The sequence below is a fragment of the Teleopsis dalmanni genome, chromosome 2, assembly GCF_002237135.1.
Source record: "Teleopsis dalmanni isolate 2A chromosome 2, ASM223713v2, whole genome shotgun sequence".
Lineage (NCBI taxonomy): Eukaryota > Metazoa > Arthropoda > Insecta > Diptera > Diopsidae > Teleopsis > Teleopsis dalmanni.
Window position 1 is genome coordinate 179,378,331 of NC_051847.1, and position 20,756 is coordinate 179,399,086.

Sequence of the window (20,756 nt, forward strand, 5' to 3'; positions counted from 1 at the left end):
TTTGTTACAATCGCTACATCGCTAAGAAAAACAATAACAAATTATAAAGTGTTAGACTTTAATCAAAATAAAAACAAAAAAGTAAAAGCAAAAACATATACAAAATAAATTAAAAACAGTAATAAGCACAAAACACTGTGAAAAACGTAAAAGCAAAAAAAAAGAACAAAAAACAAAAAACATCAAAAGCGAATAATAAAAATAAACAAACTTTTGAACGCAGCAGAGACGCTTTAAAGGCAAACTTACAATTTTACCCTTGAAAATGCCCATTTTCCGTTGCCCGTGCTGATAAGGGGTCTTTCGAGAGGCTTTATCAAATTACAAACTTTGACGGTAATTTTTGGGAAAATTATTTTAAAGGTCTTATTTTTACATGTTAACTTGTTTTATTTGATTTTATACGCTACTTTTAGACTATTTAATTCTTTTATTCTTTACACTACAAAAAATAAACAAACACGCACATATACACATTCGCTTATATACGCAAAGTTAGTAATTTTATTAACTGTTCGCTTCAAGTTGCTCGCCTAAAAGCTGTTAAAATATATTCACTCATTTTATTTTTATTTATTATTCGCTTTTATTTTAGTTTGTTTTGTTTTGTTTTTATATGCACAATAAACAAATACACGCACATTCAGCTAAATAAATCCCAACGCTTTTGTCTTATGTGAGATTTTCTCCTACTGTGTTTTCTGTCATCAAGCCACTTTCCCCTTTGATAAGCGTGCAAAACTGTATTTTGCCCTTGATTCCTCCAGTTGACAATTTTTTTTTGGTTTTTTTTTTAATTCTTGTTAAAAATTTGCTGCTCTGCTGCTTGTAGCACGTTTATGACATTTTGTTGTGCCTTGTTTGGGTTATCCTTGCGCTCAGCTCAAGGATTGTGTTTGTCATTTTGTTGTGTCTTCATTTTGCATGATTTGTTGTTGGTTTGTTATTGTCGCATTGTTTATAATTAATGCATTTCACCCACTCAATTGATGAAGCTAAGCTATTGGTTCACCGATTTTTTAAGAATTCGAGTGGCAATTCACACTCAGCACACTTCGTTTTAATGCTCGAAGAGATGTCTTGGGCAAAGCCAAATAATAAAATTTAGACATAAATTATGTAAAGTAAGTTTTTGCTTCTAAGCAGACCACATATGCAGAACGATTTAAATATCTGGTTGTGTGCCTTATCTTTTTAAATATTTATAATACACAAATATGGAGTATGTATCTTAAATAAAATTATAAAATAAGAAGAAAAGTTGCTTTAAGTTTGTACATCCTTCATACATATATTTTTGATATAAATCATTTATTTACCATTTATTTACTAAATTTTTACAGATTTACTTAAAAATAACCAATATAATCAAATTTACATATATATGTATATTAAATATACAACAGAATTAAACATTTTAATATACTTCGAAATTTTAACCAACTGGATTTACAAGGTGACTCTGTATATTTTCGATTTTATAGGCCCATTAATTTAACTGATTTTTTTAAAATTCACTATTAGCACAAATTTTATCCACTACGATATATACGTAGTTCAATATAGTTTTATTCTAATAAGAAAGGTTTTATCTAGGCTGCAGACTGAATCTATTCTCGAAATAAATTTTGTAAAATCTGACAATATGTTCTACTTAGTTTAATTCATATTTGCTAAAATATCGTATCATTATAAAATATTGTAAATATTTCATATTCATAATAAATCATGAAATAATGTATAAGTGTTGAAAAACTGTTTTTACATATATAGTGTCATTTTGCCTTATCTGCATTATCATGGTAAATTTTGAGCTCCCTATATCATTACTAGGAGTACACAGTAAAGATTGCTCAGATTGCATGTAGATCACCTATGGGTCCGTTGTTATTGTACCCTATGACTGTTATTATAAAATATTCCCGATACTAGTCATTTGGTTATTTTAATATAAATAGAGTTAACTCTATAATGAGTGTATTTGTATTTCAGAGCTATGTAGATCACCTCAATTAGCTTTGTTTTCCTTTGGTAATTTTATAATGCTTTTCAAAAAAAAAATTTCCCAGAATTGTAATCTTACTTCTTGTTAGGGCTAGACGTTTGCACAATAGATAAACACTTGACAATTATTTTTTATCTTCTTTCAGCGTTTACTAAGAAATCGCTCTATATGGCAATTTTCGGTTATATATATATAGATCATTATTGATATTGTGATGGGTAACGGCATATTGCGACCTATAAGATATATTTTACTATCCCTGAAGTGAGTTTCCAAAGTGAAACTGAATAAATTAAGGATGTTTATAAACCTAAGAATGGCTAGATAATAATAATTCTAGATTTTAAACTTCAGTCGATTCAATGAAAGCTGAATGTAGGTGGTGGACTCGTTTTTTAGTGTATGCTAGGCAAGAGCAGATAAGATGTGCGAAAATTTCATTTCGCATTTCATGAAATCTGCGTGATTGCACAAACGAGTGGTATGAAATCACTTTGCATTTGCATTTCATATCGATCATTAAAAGAGATTATTATCATTATTAAAAGGCGTAGTGGGACATTACGACCTATAATGTCTATTCTGTCTAACCTGCATAATCAATGATGTTGATAAACTTAACAATATTTCCCAGTTATAGTTTTCAGATATCAGTCGTTTAGCCATTAGCAGATAACATGTGCAGAAGTTTCACAGATTTATAGAATCTTAATATTCTTTAGACTCATCTTTAAAAGATCATAGTTAGTAGAAGCATTTATTCACGGGAAAAAAAATTGTCAAAAATCAAAAAATATGTGATTTGCCATAAAAACGTTTGTAAAGACACAATTCTTTACGTCACAAATATAAAGATTGTTGAATATTTATAATAAATATATTTTGAAAAAAAGGAAATAATTTTTTAAAACAAATACGTACGTAAAATCATACGATAATGAAGAGGTCTGGCAAAAAGGCAAGCTGTTCTTTAAAATTCCTTATTTATTAATAATCAAAAACGCGTACCTAAGTATAACGACGTCAGTCTTTAAAATATTATGACATCATTTCAACATTTAATCTCGGGCACAATTCTTAAAATGAAAATGTACTTCTTATAGTACTTCCTCATAGTATATGTTATTTAACTGATAAAGAAAAACTGACAAAAAAAATGCGATTAAAAACCAGTTATTAACCAGAGCTTAGATCTATATAGTCGAAGAATTCTGTCAATTTTTATTTTTGCCTCAAATGAGTTATTCTAACGACTTTAGGCACTGGTTATTGATCAAGTTTGTCGAATAGCTTGCATTGTATTTTTTTAACAATATTTTGACAAAAAATGGATTAATCACAAAAAGCTTCGAATCCTATCAAGGAACTTACAATTCCCTTGTTTGCAAGCTTGTCAACCATTTCTTTATCGTCGAGAGGCTCATGACCAGGTATCTAGGCAAGTATTTTTTTATTCGTGGTAGCTAATTAAAACTTTTATAGTTTCTGAGTAACTAAGCATTAATGGTTCAGTATTGGAAAGATTTTATGGCTCTCTACCTATTCAAATGTATAATAATGGCATCGCTTTTAAGTATTTTAAAGCACTGATTTCAATGTCATGCCTGAAAAATTTTGGGAAATAATTCTATTGGAATGAATTTGTAATTACTGAGGGGTTCATGGAGACCAGCCCTACTTTCTTCGTTTTTAATTTTTTATCTACCGGTAAACCAAACACACGTATAAAGGGGTTGTCCAAAAGCTTGTTCGTTCAAAATATATAATGTTTCTCGAATTCTAGTGACTTAGATTTTGATTTAAATGAGCCAAATTATATAAAACTTCTCAAAGCTTTTAATTTGCCAAAAATAAAATGCAAATAAAAGAATTTCTCTAAAAACTTTTTACAATTCTATTTGATAGTGAAACTAATAAACTTGTACAGAAGATTGGAATCACAGATTGAAATATGAATATAACTTCGTATCTTTTATAGCATAATTAGCTATAATAAAATTTTAAGACTTCTATAATAAGTAAATAAGTAGTAAATATTTGGGAAGATAAAAAATTTCTAACCAACTGTGAATTTTTTCCATACCAATTCAATTTTCATAATGATTATTGTCTTCAGATATAATTTTATAGATAAACTTCAGATTCAAACTAACTTTTATAAATAAATATAAATTTATTTGTTTTCTTTAATTTCTTACTGTGCATTTTAGTTTGTTTTTTATATCTTTTTAATGCCCGCACGGCTTGTTTTTATTTGAAGTAAAAATTAACACTCGGGCAGCTGATTTGCTTATTTATCTTTTTCATTTACATTTTTATTGTATCTGAAAACATTTTCCATTATTAGTGTTATTGGAATTGGCACTAAAATCAGTTTATTTTCATATTAAAAACTAATTCCAACTGAGAATATTTAAGTAATTAATACAACTTCGAATAATAAATAAATTTTATCACAAAATCAATTAAAACTAAAATTGCTGAAAATTATTCAAAATTATATAAAATTACTTAAGTGTTGAGATATATTTTTCACTTGATTTCACATACTTGATTATAATAAAAATTGAAGGGAGACTTCAATTAAAATAATTGTAAACTAAAAACTACGTTTTTAATTTTATAATGAAAGATATAAACATAAATATAACCAATTATTTCCCGCAAGCAAAGTTTATTTAGATACTCGTATAATTCGAAATAATTCTTGAGCCATAATAGAATTGAACTCGACTTTTAATATAAAAAATCATATTAAGTAGTATTCAAACTGATCAAAGTTTTGGATACAGCGATAATTTTGATCAGTATAGTGTTTGCTCATTTTCTGTTATGGTTTTTGCATAATAAAAAGCTAGTAGCTCAAACATCTTTTAGTATCTTAAATATTTTCGAGTAGCTCAGAAATCTTCGATTAGCTCGAAACTCTTCCATTAGTTCAAACGTATATTAGTACCTAGAATATATATGATTAGCTCTAACATCTATTAGAAACTTGAACATCTTCTAGTATCTTGCATATTTTCGAGTAGCTCAGAAATCTTCGATTAGCTCGAAACTCTTCCATTAGTTCATACGTCTAGTAGTACCTAGAATATATATGATTAGCTCGAACATCTATTAGAAACTTGAACATCTTTTAGTATCTTGAATATTTTCGAGTATCTCGAACATTTTTGAGTAGCTCGAAAATCATCTAGTGCTTCGAAAATCTACTAGTATCTTGAACATTTTTCAGTACCTCGAAAATTTTCTAGTGGCTCGAATATCTTCAATTAGCTCGAAACTCTTCCATTAGTTTAAACATCTACTAGTACTTTAAACATAATCGAGTACCTTAAACATCATCGAGTAGCTCGAACAACATCAAATTCCTAGCATATATTTAATTAGCTCGAACATCTTCAATTCGCTTGAACATAATCGAGTACCTACAACATCATTCAGTAGGTTGAGCAACTTCACGCTGAAAGAATTCTTAAAATGTTCGATTCAAACTTGAGTATACTTGATCTACTTAAATATCGCAGTGTTAAAATACTTTGAAGTACTTAATTATGTATATGGTATACTGAAGTAAATCTAAATTTCGTTATAAATTGATATTATAAGTATAAATAAGTATAAGTATTCGGCAATACTCGAAACAGGTGTATAGTCAATCAAAAATTAAATTATTTAAAATAATATAAAAAGAATTTTTGTTGTTGTAGTTCACTACTTTTTGAAACCTCTCCAATAAGTATAAATAATAAGAAATAAAATAAAAAATAGTGTAATAATTATTAGGAATTAAATGTTCTGAAATTTAGAGAATTTGGATGCAATAAATAAATTATACTTTAACTTATAATTCAAATAGCATTAACTTGGTCTTATAAATCATATTTATAGAAGAATTGTGCGTTATATCGCGTGTATATAAATTTCAAAAAAATTTTTGTTTCTCTCCATTGAAGAACAGAATGATCATTAGAATGAGATACTGGGTCGTCAAACAAAATATTGAAATTGACTTAACTACAATGCTAAAATGATTTATATGCTGTTTCTAATTATATATTTCTTCTTTAAAAAAGAATGCCTATTGTCTTCTCTTTTATTTGCAATCGAACTATATACCTTGTTAAGACAAGTAATAGCGGAAAAAACGAAACGGATAGCTTAAAAGTCAATTTTTGTCAGGAAAATCCAGTATTTCTTCTCTATAAAATATTAACTTTGAAATATAAATGACATATTTTGGAAATATATGACAAAAGCGCTCTGCTTTGTCGCTTGTGTTTTACTTTTTAGAGTTTCTTGGTCTTAAAATAATCGTCGGAAAAACCTGATTCAACCCAATATTGTTGGGAAATTATGTATTAATGTTATACTAACTGAAACATCTTTGTGGGATTAAAGGCTTTAAATTTACTTTATCATATTTGATTAATAAGTTTCACAACTTCCACAAGTAAATCATTTGAAATGTATATAAAAGTAAAGTGCTAGCTAACGGCACTATGATTTACTTAATATAAAAAATAAAAAAAAAGAAAATGCTGGTTGTCTGCGCTAAAAAAAAACAATATGAATATGAAAAAAAATTTCTGTATAATAATAGTAATTCTAAATAGATAATATGTTATAAAAAAATTAATTAAAGTTATAAAGCGCAAAATGCCAATATCTATTGACTATTGAACACTACAGATTTGTAAGAAACATTAATGTCAAATGCACATTTTTATACTCCTTACACTGTTGGCAATAAAAGATACATTAGTTTTTTTAAAATATTTGTAGCGTGATGAATATGGGATGGCTTGGATGAAATAGACTATATATATTAGAACGACGAGACAAATTTATTCAACAACGTTCATCAATCTGTCTATCTGTGTGTTTTTGGTAAAGTAGTAGTTTACTTGGTAACTAGAAGTGACAATTAGTCAATTGAATCTAAATATATGGATTTTATGTAAATTTGGGCAGATAAAATTAGAATGATTTGAATATGAATAAAATAAGCTGACTGTATCATGCATAACATATAATCCATGAAATTTATAAATTAAATTAGATTAGAAATGAAGTCAAAATTAGGTTTCAAAATTAAGTTATAATGAATTCATTTGAAATGTGAAATAATTAATAATAATATATTTTTTTTTCGGTAAAATTGCAACTTACTGAATTGGTATCTTTGTGAGAAAACTTTTTCATTTTTGAACTTCATAAACTGCATTTATCTTTTGGAATTTGTGTTATATGCTTCTAATGGATATTTAAGTTGACTTCAATAGTTTTTACTAACATTGTCTGTATAAGAAACTTGTGAAGCGAAGATACACTGCATTTTGAGTAAACTTTTATTAACTTTGTCATTGACTAGTAAGATTATTTCAAAATTAAATATGAATTACTATAGTTGATGATGATATATTCTCGACATAATTTTCGACAAAATGCAGGTCATTTATACTACATTCTGCGGCCATATGCCCCACTAAGAAAACGGACACTTAAGAAAGGCAGGATCAGTAGTATTAAAATATTTAAAAACTTGATACTACAACTATTTCAATGGACTATAAAAATTATAGAAATCAGTTTCAACTCAAAATTAAAGTAACTTAAATATGATGTAGAATTGTACATGACAATTTTATTAAAAATTTCAATTATAATTCAAATCATTCTAAATAAAACTTTTAATATCATGAGTTCAAAATAAAAATATTAACTAGTAAAATGAAATGTTTTTGAAATTCAACTTTTAAAATGAAACTTTTAAAAATAATTGAAATAACTACAAACATGAATAGAAATAGAAAAATGATTTATAAACGAAATATTATTAAATTTTTGTATGTAACAAACACGACATGAAGTCCTGTTCATTGGAAAATATGAATTTTTACATATTTGACTAAAATAAAACGATTCTGCATATTGAATTTTTAAAATAAAATTCCAGTTGAAATATCATTTATAATTGAAATTTTTTTTTTTTAATAAAAGTTGTGAGTTGTAAAACAAAGAAGTGTAATTGAAATTTATTTCAGAAAATAAAATCCTAAACATTAGTTTTTAAAATAATTAAGTCATATATGAAAAATGTTGTGAAAAATGCATATGAATTGCCCAAATAAATTAATTTTATATCAATTATATATGATAAACCACTTCACTTCACACTTGCATACATGCTACGCTCAGGTTGGATTACCTACAGTGCAAATAGTAATATAAACACAAATCAAATGTGCTGGGTAATAACACTAAACATAGAATACACAAACAATTTTATGAAATAGCACTAAAATAAAATAAAAGTGCTAACTTACAGCTCCAAAAATGTTTAAGGAAGGATGTCTTGGGGAATTATACGCTTTTGAAAACTTTTTTGAAAACTAAAATTTCATTTTATGACTTTTAGTTTTCACTTTTGACAAATAAATGATAACGTTCAATTCTATATTGATTTAATGGACATGCGATCATTTTTTTTTAAAGTACTTTAAGCGCAACCAAATTTTTTTAAATTTGGTTCATTATGAAACTTTTATGCAGTCGACTGATATATAGTTTTAAACTCACGTGCATAGATTCAGGATTCGTCACATTTCAGAAACTTATATACATCCTTTAAGGCACCACTTTTGTATTTCTTAAAAGTATGTTTGCCCAAATCGTCATGAGTATAATTTTAATTAAGTGAATACATTTTTTTACTGGAAAAATTATCATGATTCTACTATATGTTGCTGCAACTTGATATTTCAGTATCTCATATAACGATATTACATTATATTATGTGATAATAATGAAGTATTTTTTGTCTTTTTTGATTTTTCAACACATAGATTAAGTTGGTCTTACAGAGCTAAAACTAGCAATCCGTTTTTCTCTTAGACATTTGAGTTTCTGACAATAACGGGTTATAGTTTTCTGGTCTTAATAATGTAGTAGTAAAATATATGGACTTTTTTAGTGGATCCAGCAATGTTGCCAATGTTTACCTTATACATAGTGACCTTCGCTTATATTCTTTTTCCTTAAGCGGGTTTAAAAAACTTACAAGTATTCATACATAATAAATAACCTGTAAAGAGGACGATTTATTGGGTTTATTACTCGTATTATTTTATTAATGTAAATGTTAAACTCTCATTAAATCCTGGATATAAAATCAATTAAATTAAACTGTAAAAATTGTTAGCTGCTCATTATCATATTTTGTTATAGTCATTGTATTCAAAAAATAAAAAAAAAAAAACAAAATCATATAATGTGACGTTAAAAAGAAAATCGGCTTAAAATGTTTTTTTTTCTTCATTACATGAAATTTATTTTTATTATTCCTTTTTTGAAAGCGTGTTGCTAACACAGCATGTTGCTTGTATCTCCCGGTAAGGACATTGAATGATTTTTGCTATTTGGATATTTGGTATTTCTCTAGATACACTAACAAATGCAGTCGCTCATTGTTCTAAGTGCCTATGAGGCAAAAATAACTAAAATGTAACAAGAAAAGTTCTAGCAGATTTTTTTTTATTTATCTTTATTTTTCGTTGCAAAGTATCTGCAGAGTAATATTGCATGTACAGACATAGATACATATATATGTACATATACTTGTGTATTTTAACATACAAAAAGTTTTTCAGCAAAATATTTAAAACTGTCATCTATTCTTTTATTATTCTTCCATGTTCCTGCTGTTCAGCTTTTTCGAATATTTTCGTCTGTTATCTTTCCACATTCAACTTAAGCCAGTTATAGTTATTCTCATTTTTGGCGGTCTTACCGGAAAATGATAAAACTTTTTCGTTTTCCTCGTTTTTTTATGAGTTTCTTAACTGACGTTATTGTCTTAGGTTGTAAATTTGTATAACTCATCTCTTTCCGTATTGGTTTCATCCCCAAAACGTTCATTTAATATTTTTTGGATTTTTTTGTGTGGAATAATTTGTACTTTTGCGGTTCTCTTGTGGAATTGTTTGTTTTTTCTTTTTTTTTGTTTGTTATTTATGGATCTATTTTTATATCTACTGATACTATTTTGTGCTAACCTTTTATTATTGTGTATGACTATTTGTTTTAAGTTTTTCTCCAGTTATCTTTAAGTGTTGGTACTAGCCTTCGTTATTTTGAAAACAACTACCAGTGACCTATATTTCGTAGACCAAAATTTTTGATTTCTTGGCTTGAAATATTTGTTTACAGAAATTTTTGTTTTTCTTTCAATAAAATTTGTTTTCTAAATTTAGTTTTACTGTGATAGTCAAAAAGATATTTTTCCAGTAATAATTTCATATTGTCGCTTTTCTTATCTGGTATAGGGCTCTTAATTAGAAAATTATTTAAGAATTTTGTTTTTCTCTTGAGTGTAGGGCAGGATTATAAATCAAGGCAAGCAGTCAATTGAATATTAAGACCGAAATCAAAGCAAAAATGCAGTGTAATCAGACTGGGCTACTCCAACTCCAATTTTTTAGTTTTCTTAATGAAATTGAGAAGATCGGACAGAGAAAGAGAGTGTGAGACAAAATATGAGTCAAAATGTGAGAGAGAGATATAGAGAAATAGATAAAGGGAAAGAAATAGATAAGGAGAGAGAGATAAATAGAGAGAAATAGCGAATGATAGAGAGAGTGAGAGAGAAAAAGATAGATAGGTAGATAGAGAGAGAGAGAGAGAGAGAGAGAGAGAGAGAGAGAGAGAGAGAGAGAGAGAGAGAGAGAGAGAGAGAGAGAGAGAGTACGAACATCATACATGCTCAAGAGAATATTATCAATAATCTGAATTTAATACTTTTGAATGCTGGACAATAAGAGCCGAAGAAAGCTGAAAATGCTCGTTCCGTGAAGATACCTATAGTGTGCATATGCAGTGCCTACTTAGAAAATTTCATTATCTGTGCAATTATCATACACGTAGGCAACTTTTTAAGTCTCGGCACCTCGGCAACTAACTATTGCCAGATGAATTTTGACATTTCTATTTGAAAGTTTAACATTTTTAACATAAATGTCATTACAACAATTTAGTTCACGCAGGCTTATTGTTTTGTTTTCATCTATTTTCATCTATCATCTATTACATTAGATGTTAGCATATTACATACTGGAAGATGAAAGAGCGTCCTTAAGCATTAGTGCGAACACCATACATTCAAATTTACATATACATTTAATTGTTATAAAAGTTTGTAGCCGTTGGATTTACTATAATTCCCAACAATCGCTTAAAAGAAGGCACGTACTGATTGATTGAAGGCAATACTGAAAAACACGGTCGGGGTAGCTGAAAATACTATATCGTGGTAGGAGACGAATCATGGAACTATGGTCGAAAGATTGAGCTCGAAACAAAACATAAATTCACTGTTTGGGTTCATCAAACAAGTCACTAAGACCTGGTTTTGAAGATATCAACTTCAGAGTAGCAAAATTGTTTCGAAAATGGGTTCAATCGAATGCAAAAATGTATTGATCATCATGGCGAATACTTCGTAAAACAAAAAAACTATTTTCACTGATTAACTATTATTTTTAATGTTAGACATAAGCCTTAAAAGGCAGCCCTTGTATAACCTATTTAACTCACCGTAAAATAGAGGTTTTTTTTTATTATTTTTAAGTGAATTGAGCGGAAATCGTGTCGATATTTCCCAACCCTTTTCTACAGAACTTTCTAAAAGAGTGGAGAATACTTTCTATTGATTATTTTTAGAATCCTCTTTCTCGTATATTGAATTATATTTTATCTTAAACAAAACAAGTTTTTTAGAATGTAAACAAAATCAATTTATGAACTTGTTTTCATCATCAATATTTCTAATTTTCATTTCAATTAAAATTAATTTTTAATTTTATTATAAACGTAAGAAACAAAAGCGTACATCCTTTAAGTACGTTGTTTAACAAAATGAACTGAAATTAAAATCTTCTTTTCAAAGAGCTTCAAGCGCATATAATAATTAACAGCTAATAATTTAAGAATTAAAAACTTTCGATTAAAGTGAAGTCAACGTAATTAGATTTGAAATTTAATAACGTCTGAAATGCAAGTACAAGTCCTAGAAAAGTCTTTTAATTTTATGCAAATTTCAATTTTTTTTTTATTACTACACTTTGCTAAATACAAAAAGCCACATTAGGTCCGCGATAAGAAAAACAACAGCAACACAAATGAAATCCTAATTAATCCATTCATTTTCATAATAAAATCTTGACGTACAAAATGATGCTCGCTTTCCCGCTGCTCGACTGAAAGCCTTAAATTTGCGACAAATTAACATTTTAGGGTTGCCATTGTAGCGCAATAATTAAATTATTAAACCAACAGCGGAGTTTCGATTAGAGACACAGTTTTGGGTTATTTATTTTTGATTAGGGTGCAGTTCTGAATTTGTTCGCTCGAAAATCATGACTTTGTACTTATCAATTTTAACTTAAACACTTCAACATGAAAAATGAAAATAATTTTTTTGAAGAAAAGTTTTTAACTTTTAATGTTTTCCTTTGGGAATTTCCTTAAAATTTACTTTTCACAGAATTTTTATTTTTATGCCTGAAAAAATTTATAATTTTCTTTTTGAATTTAGTTTTTTTGTTTTTTAACAAAAATTTTTATTAAATATTAAGTGAATATTACATTAAGTTAAGTAATTAAGATCTCATTATTATTTTCATAAGTGTATACGAAAAAAATAATTGTTTATATTTAAATACGATTTAGGTTATTCATCCTCTTCTTCTTCATTTTAACATTCGACTTAAAGTATTGTTTCTGAACCATTTCAGTGTATTGCTCTATTTGGCTTGTTTTGTGGTCCAGTCCACTGTCGCATGTTTTGCCGCCATGAAAATTATTCCGACCAACACCAAGTTTTTCTTCGATTTTTCCTTGTATAATCAATCACACACCTACAGTTCATATTTATGATGTTGTATGTCCTAAATAGAATGTTTTCCTTTTTTCGGGTTTGATCGTATTTCATTTTTCAAAAAACTTCATTGTTTGCAAGATTCTTTGTTCTATTGTTCATGGTATATGTATAATTCTTCATCCATTCAAATTTATGATTTGAATTTATTAGTATTTGCAATTTTCAAAGTCTAGGTTTCCATGGAAGAGAAATGTATAGACTACACATAATATTTTGGAATACGGATTAAAATTAAAATCATGGCTGTTTAATATCTTTTTGTACTGAAAAAGCATAACACTAAGTTTTTATTTGACATTTTATTTTTGTATAATAATCACAGTTTTTATTGACGTTACATTTCAGATCTTTAAAATTTTGAAAGTGCTTCTCACAAAATGGATTATAACATTCATTCTTACTTTAATCCTCATAAGATTGATATTCTTTCGAGCATATATAAGCAGTTTGTTGCCAATACAAATGTTTAATGTAATGAATTTCTCTGTCACCAATCCCCACAGATTAGTCAATAAATCATAAGAACATATGTTTCTGAATATCTTTTTGATTCTATGCTTGTATATTAATCAGGGTAAAGAATATTTACATGCTTACACTCAGTTTCATGAATAAAATAGTGCCTATATATTCTGTGTAAGTACGGAACTTTTCTATATATTGTAATCATATGTAATTTCAAGGCAATCTGATATCCAGCGTGTTTACTTTAGCTATATAATATGCAATTATACCTTTGAGTGTGCTGCGATGTATATGACAGAAATTTTTCCTGCATAAATATATGTTGACTTAAGTTTTGTGTTTTAAACAAAATCTTATATCTCGAATTGTTAAAAATATTGTAGAAAACCTAGAATGAATCATTTATGCCAGAAACATACTCATACGAGTATGAATGGTACAAAGCATTTAATCAACTCTAACATTAGATAGTTGATTTGCTTATTTCTATTATGTTCAGACATTAGTGGTTATAAATAATGAAAATATTAACAAAATCAAGAATACGGTGCTCGGAAACCGACGGGATTCTCAGAACGTTAGAGAAAAAGCGAACATGTGACTTAAATTCGTTCATAACACTTTGACTACAGGGTTAGTGCTGAAAGGGCTGAACTTTATCAAAGGATCGAAAACAAGTTACTGCTAACATGAATTTCACAGATACTACAGATCCTAACTGAATGAAAGTTGAACGATGAGATATGGATATATGGGCGACTAGTACGATGTACAATAAGACTAGCAATCTTCGAAATAGTGTTGAAACACAGCGTTGAAGTTAGTCGAGAATTATGCTGACAGTTTTTTTCAAATAGTGGTGTGTTGGGCACCGCGAATTTTTTTCAGAGGCACAAAACGTAAATAGATGCCAAAACCGTTAAATTCATGGAGCATCAATTCATAGATTTGGCACCACGGTAACGCACCATCGAACTATGTGCAGCTAATATAACCACTACGCAGAAACCCTGTGTGATTTTTTTCTGTGCTGAAGCTTGCATTATTACTTCTAGAAAGCACTTTCTCAGTTTACTGTCCTTATGGTAGTCAAATTTTATGCCGCTTTCAGTTTAAGAAAACTGCATAAAGGCTTGGTTCAAGCGCTAGCGAGGTTTTATTGATTGATTGATGATTTTTTGGTATTTTATTTAAAAATTTTAGATACTTTTCAAACTGCGGGCGTATATATTTTTACTTTTTCATGTTTTTAAATAAAATTACGAGTAAATTTGTTGATTAAATTACGAATTTAATTTATGTATTGTACTGGGATTTTGTAAAGGTGCAGTTGTATATATAAAATTTAATGAGCATTTCTATTAATGCACATTTCTTAAGAACACGAGTACACAATTTAGTACGAAAAGATATTTAGAAAGAAAATTCTTTTAAAAAAATGTATATACTGGCTTATGTGTGTATATTGGATGACATTCTTTGTATTTAGAATTTCATTTTAATTTTAAAAAGAATTTGATTCCATTTGCATCCTGCGTATGTACGGAGTCCTTCTTAAAACAGTGAATGCACCTTTGACTTAAATTCAGAATAATAGCAAAATGAAGAAAAAATGTTTTGTGTTTTATAATTACGAAAATAACAAGACTGTTTATTGTTATACACATTAAATAATTTAAACATTAAACTAATTAAAAAAGAAAAAATTCTATGGAATGAATAATTGCAATGGATTTGTGAACTATGAAATGCGTTATTTTACCCTAAACAATCTATAGACACATTTATGGTTAAAATTTTATTTTATTTGCGAATATGCCTGAAAAATTGTTTAAATTTTATGTAGTAAGTAATTAATTTATACAAAACTCAAAATCAAAGCAAACTTTTCTACTCATTTAATAATAATGAAGAAATTTGTATACCAAGGTTTTCTTCAGAAATTTTTAAGCATAACAAAATATTTGCTCGTCTTCTTTTGCGATTCAAGCATTATGTAAAGCAAATTTATATCAATCTAGTCCCTCCTATAACACTATTTTAGAAATTGTTATATGCCTCTTTGCCCTCATGGTAATGCCACATTCTAGATTTTTGTGATTCTAAAGGATGTTTTTTTAGATGCATGTGTACTAGGCGATATCGATAACTATGGTTTGATAGCTGAGAATGTCAAACTCAGACCCTACAAATGACATTTCTATTTAGTAGGGTCTGACAATTCATCATGAATCGTTTAACGCTAGAACAACGCTTCCAAATTGTGGAAATTTACTTTGAAAAAAATAAATCTGTTCGCGAAGTTTATATCAAAGAATTGTGTTTAGTGATGAAGCTCATTTCTGGGTAAATGGCTATATCAATAAGCAAAATTGCTGTATATGAAGCGAAGATAATCCTCAACCCGTTAACAAATCGCCATTGAAATTGATTGTTTGGTGCGGTTTACATGCTAGTGGCACCATCGGTCCTTATTTCTTTCGAAATGAGGAAGGAGCTGCCGTTACGATGAATAGCGAGCGCTATCGAACCATGATGACGGAATTTTTGTCAGTAATTTTCAAAAATTAATCAGTTAAACATTGACGATATTTAGTTCTAACAAGATGCTCGCTAAACAACTAACTTTATTTTCAGAAATGGTCCTGTTAACTGGCTCTCCCGTTCGTCCGATTTAACGTCTCTTGATTACTTTTTATGAGACTAAGCTAAGTCATTGTTAAGACCATACTAGTCACGCCATAAGACCATATTTATTGCAAAAAATAGTAAAAAATTAGATTGATTGAATGGACTATGCAATCCATATTCAAATCGGAAATCGTATTCAAAAAAGTATCATGAAATTATCTACCAGAATATAACAAAAAAAGTTTCAAAATCAATATAAATCAATATTCCTGTCTAGTATTATTTTAAAATTATAGTAGTTTAATTCTCCCACAGCTAGAAAAACACACTATAGTAGTTACAAAGTTAGTAGATTACTAACTTTATGAATTAATATAGTAGTACATGGGCAAAAAAAATTTGTTTATTTTGAAAAAGATAATGTATACAGCTCGTCTTTATAAAAAGAATAAACATCAATTGACCTGCTTAGCCTTCTATAAGCTCTCTCTCTCTATAAGTCTATACTACGTTCCAATTTTTTTAAGTATTTGTTTTCAAAATCATTATATTATATAAATGTATTGTTTTGAAATTTATATAATTTTCAAATTATTTTATTTCCAAAAAAAAAAATAAATAATATAATTGTTATTTATATAATAGATTGCTACATCATTTTAGAGTCCATAGTTTTTAATTATTTATTTGTTAATAAATGTGTTTTAATTTGTGTGTATTTAAACCTTTAATCGGAAATATTTTCTATATTTAAATAATAATGTAGTATTTATTTTTATATTTAAATAATCGCAAAAATGTAAATAAATTTAACAATGTTTTTTTTCTTGTAATTTTAGGTTATATTCAACTTTTTTATGGTAAGTTAATTACAATAAAAATATTTTGATAAAATAAATATAAAATTTAAACTGCAGTGTAGTGATGTATTTTTATTTTTACAATAATATTTATTGATTTTAATTACTTATACATTCAAATAAAAAATAGTTTTATATCCGGCTATAGGTCTTTTTCTTAAAATTATAATTAAACGTTTGTTTAAATTTTTAAGATATTTCGACTCGCTTTGAGTTATAAGTTATTTTAGATTCAAATCCTGATGATGGCTCTCAAGGCGAGTCATAATATAGAATATATGTAATATATGTAGAATATAATATATAGAATATATAATATATAGAATATATAATATATAATATATATATATAATATATACAATGAAATTTTCTTAAGTCGAAGTCCCCTAAATCGAATTATTCCACAATTCGAACTCTTCTTTGTATTTTTTTCTTCATAAGTCGAATTTCCCTAACTCGAATATTTCCGTAACTTGAAGTAAAAATTGACATAGGTTTTTAGCTCTTTCCTTCAAATTTATCTCCACAACACGAATTTTTTATTTTGCCTTTATATTTTCTAGTACTTTTGTCAGTTACTTTTCTAACTTGCACGACATTATTGGATTCTAATTTTCAGCGATACTAAGATGGCTAACAACTGCTCTTATTATTGTAAATTTTCTTAATGTAATGATGGAGTTGTGCTTATTATCAGTGAAGCAGTAGAATTTCCAAACCTCTATTGGGTAGTTTTATTAGAGAAAAGGTGAAGCAGTTTGCAAACACAATTGCTGCAAATAAAGATGCGATCAAGACAATTTGAACATTTATGCATTCGAGAACAAACACACCGGATGATATATTTCAATTAAATAAAATTACGTGTGTAGGTTAAATATTTTTATTATTTTTTATCCGTTTCAATGTTGCTTGTTCGGAAGCTAAAGCAGGAGCGATCGAGCGCACTTTTGCGAAGTTGGGAGCTATCGAAGCCAAACGGGGCTTTTCCAGACAAACAAGTGGATGTCCCGTTTGGTAACAACCATGCGTTCGAATAATATCGCATGATTGCTCCGTTAATGAAACTAAGCACAGGGCCGGATTTGGGAGACGCGTGTGTTTACTTATATTTAAATCATTAAATACTTTGGAAATTTGAAGCAGAGTGACAAAAAGTAAAAAAATGTAACTCAATATTTTAAATAAAAAATATTTGGTAGAAAACCAAAAAAAAAGTGGTTTCTCTATAACTCGAATTTTCCCTAACTCGAATTTTTTTGCCGTGACGATTCGAGTTAGGGAAATTTCACTGTATATAATATAAAATATAATATATATAACATATAGAATAGGTATATTAAAAAATATTAAACAAACGTTTATTTTTAACAAGAAGTGACCTGTAGCCGTATATAAAATATTTTAAAAAACATTATTAAAAAAACCAGGTCGAGAAATAAATTTAAAATTTTATAAAAAAATAATTTAAACAATAATATGTATACAAATATACTTAACATTGTCAAAATAAGTTGTAGTTTAAAATTATAAAAATTTAAAGGTTGAGCTTTTGTTTGATTTTTAAATAGTTTTAATGTCAACACTACTGAGAGCTTATAAAGGCAAATTCTTTTAACTTTAGACAATAAATTTCTGACTATAAAGTTTTTTATTTTGCCTTTTTCAAAACTAAGAGATTTTCCTTGACAAGTTAATATTCGTTTTAACCTTCATATTCCTTCCAAATTGCACCCCAATAATGGCCACCGAATCCTTTTGTATTCTCAAAACTTGTCCTTATCAGTAAATAAGGATATTTTGCTTATGTACTCTGAAAGTGTCGTGCTTGTGAAGCAATAAATTTTCAGAAATTCCTTTTCCTAGTAAAAACGAATATTTAATTTGTATTTCAAAAATGTTTTTCTATGGGTTCTTATAATTGCTCTTATTTTACATTTTATTTATATATCAAATATAATATCAAATTTGATACTTTCAAATAAAGCCAATTTACTTATTGTATTTGTTTATTGACAATTTCAAGAGAACTAATTTGCAATTTTGACATCTTCATACCAAAATTTCTAAGGATTTTTCTTTTATTGAATTTGTACTTTTCTTTTAGTGTAAATTGTATTTACTTGTTTCTAGGCACTTTTCTAAGTAAATAAATATTCTAAAAGCTGTTGCAAAGGTTTTTATTGTATTTATTTTATAAGGAAAACTAAGTTATTAATAAATTTTGTTTTCAAAATTCTTTAATAAAATTGTCTATATAGGTACATTTTTTTTATATCTATATATTTTCTGTATATATTGCTAAGAAAATAATTATTTTTTACTTTCAATATGAATTAAATAAATACTTGCAAATTGCCTCAGTTTTGTTTATTTTTTTTATATTTAACAATAGTTCTCAATTTTCTTTTAAACATAATTGAAGTCCATCCAATTCATAGTATATGCGGTTGACATACTATATTGACATACTTCAGACGACAAATGCAGCAAAAGAGAAAAAAATCAAGTGGCGTTATTATTTATAAATTTTCCATCAAAAAAAAGAATAAATTAAATTAAGTTAAATTGGAATTTTGATAAATACAATAAAAGGAATATTCAATTTACATAACAACAATTGCTGGTACTCATCCTCCACATCCTTCACATATCCTCCATATTTAATGTATTCATGTTTTATAAAATTTTGCTATGGCAGTGTTGTCACAGTAAACCGACAGATAAGTACCACTTGATTGATATATAAACATGTATCTTTTTATTGTTTTTTTTTATGAAATTTTTGTTTTAAAACCACAGTTGAGCTGCGGCAGGGTTGTGATGTTAAAGTGACAACCACAGGTGTAACAAGTAAACGAACATAAAATTTGTGACTATGAACATCTCGTACTGCATAAACCCATCAGAGAGAATGGCAATCTGACAGTTAACGCAAATAAATTCATACCAATCAAACATAAATTCCTGTTAAAATATTAAATGCATGCATTAAAAATTAATGAATAAAAAACTTTAGTTATGCATATCCTTTTTATGATGAAAAAATATTGTCATTTTAATGGATATCAGCTGGAAATTTTAAAGCTTCTTAATGAATTGTCATAATCCATAGATAACATAGAAATGGATAGTGCATTTATTATTTATTGTTGTAGTGACATTTAACTAAGCTTTGTTAATCGAATCAAAATTGAAATGCCTTTCAGTAATGGAATAGAAAAAGGACTGTTTTTAAAAATAAAATTAATTATTATTTTTATATAAACAATATTACGGTCATGTGCGAGTTTGAGTAGATTGTTGGTAAATTGAGGGAAATAGTAAATTATGTCGGTATGACAGCGAATGTTGGTATTTACCAGAATTTCGGGTGGGGTAAATTAGATAAAAATTAAGTAAATTAGGAGGTACCATTGTTTAAATTTTATAAGATGTTTAAGAAATAAATAAATAAATTTGAAAACTTTTAACCAAAAATAATAAATAAGTGCAATTAATAAAGAAATAAATATTTACATAAGAGCAGTGCAAAAAATTCCTAGGTAATCTTAATTTACTTTACCTCAATTTACTTGATAGTGATGATATAAATGTTAGTTAGAGATAAATATTTTTAATCTTCAGAACTTGTACTTCAAATGTCAAATTCATGATTGCAGTCCCAATTCAAGTAACGCTAACAGCAATAAAACTAAGATTACTAAAATTCTACTATTACCAAAATATTATTAAAAATATATAGTTAATTTTAATTCTGAAATTAAAATTGTGTCTCTCATCTACTATATTTCTACCCAGCTCATACACGGCGGCGACACAACACTTTAGGATCAAAATCCCACCTTTCTTG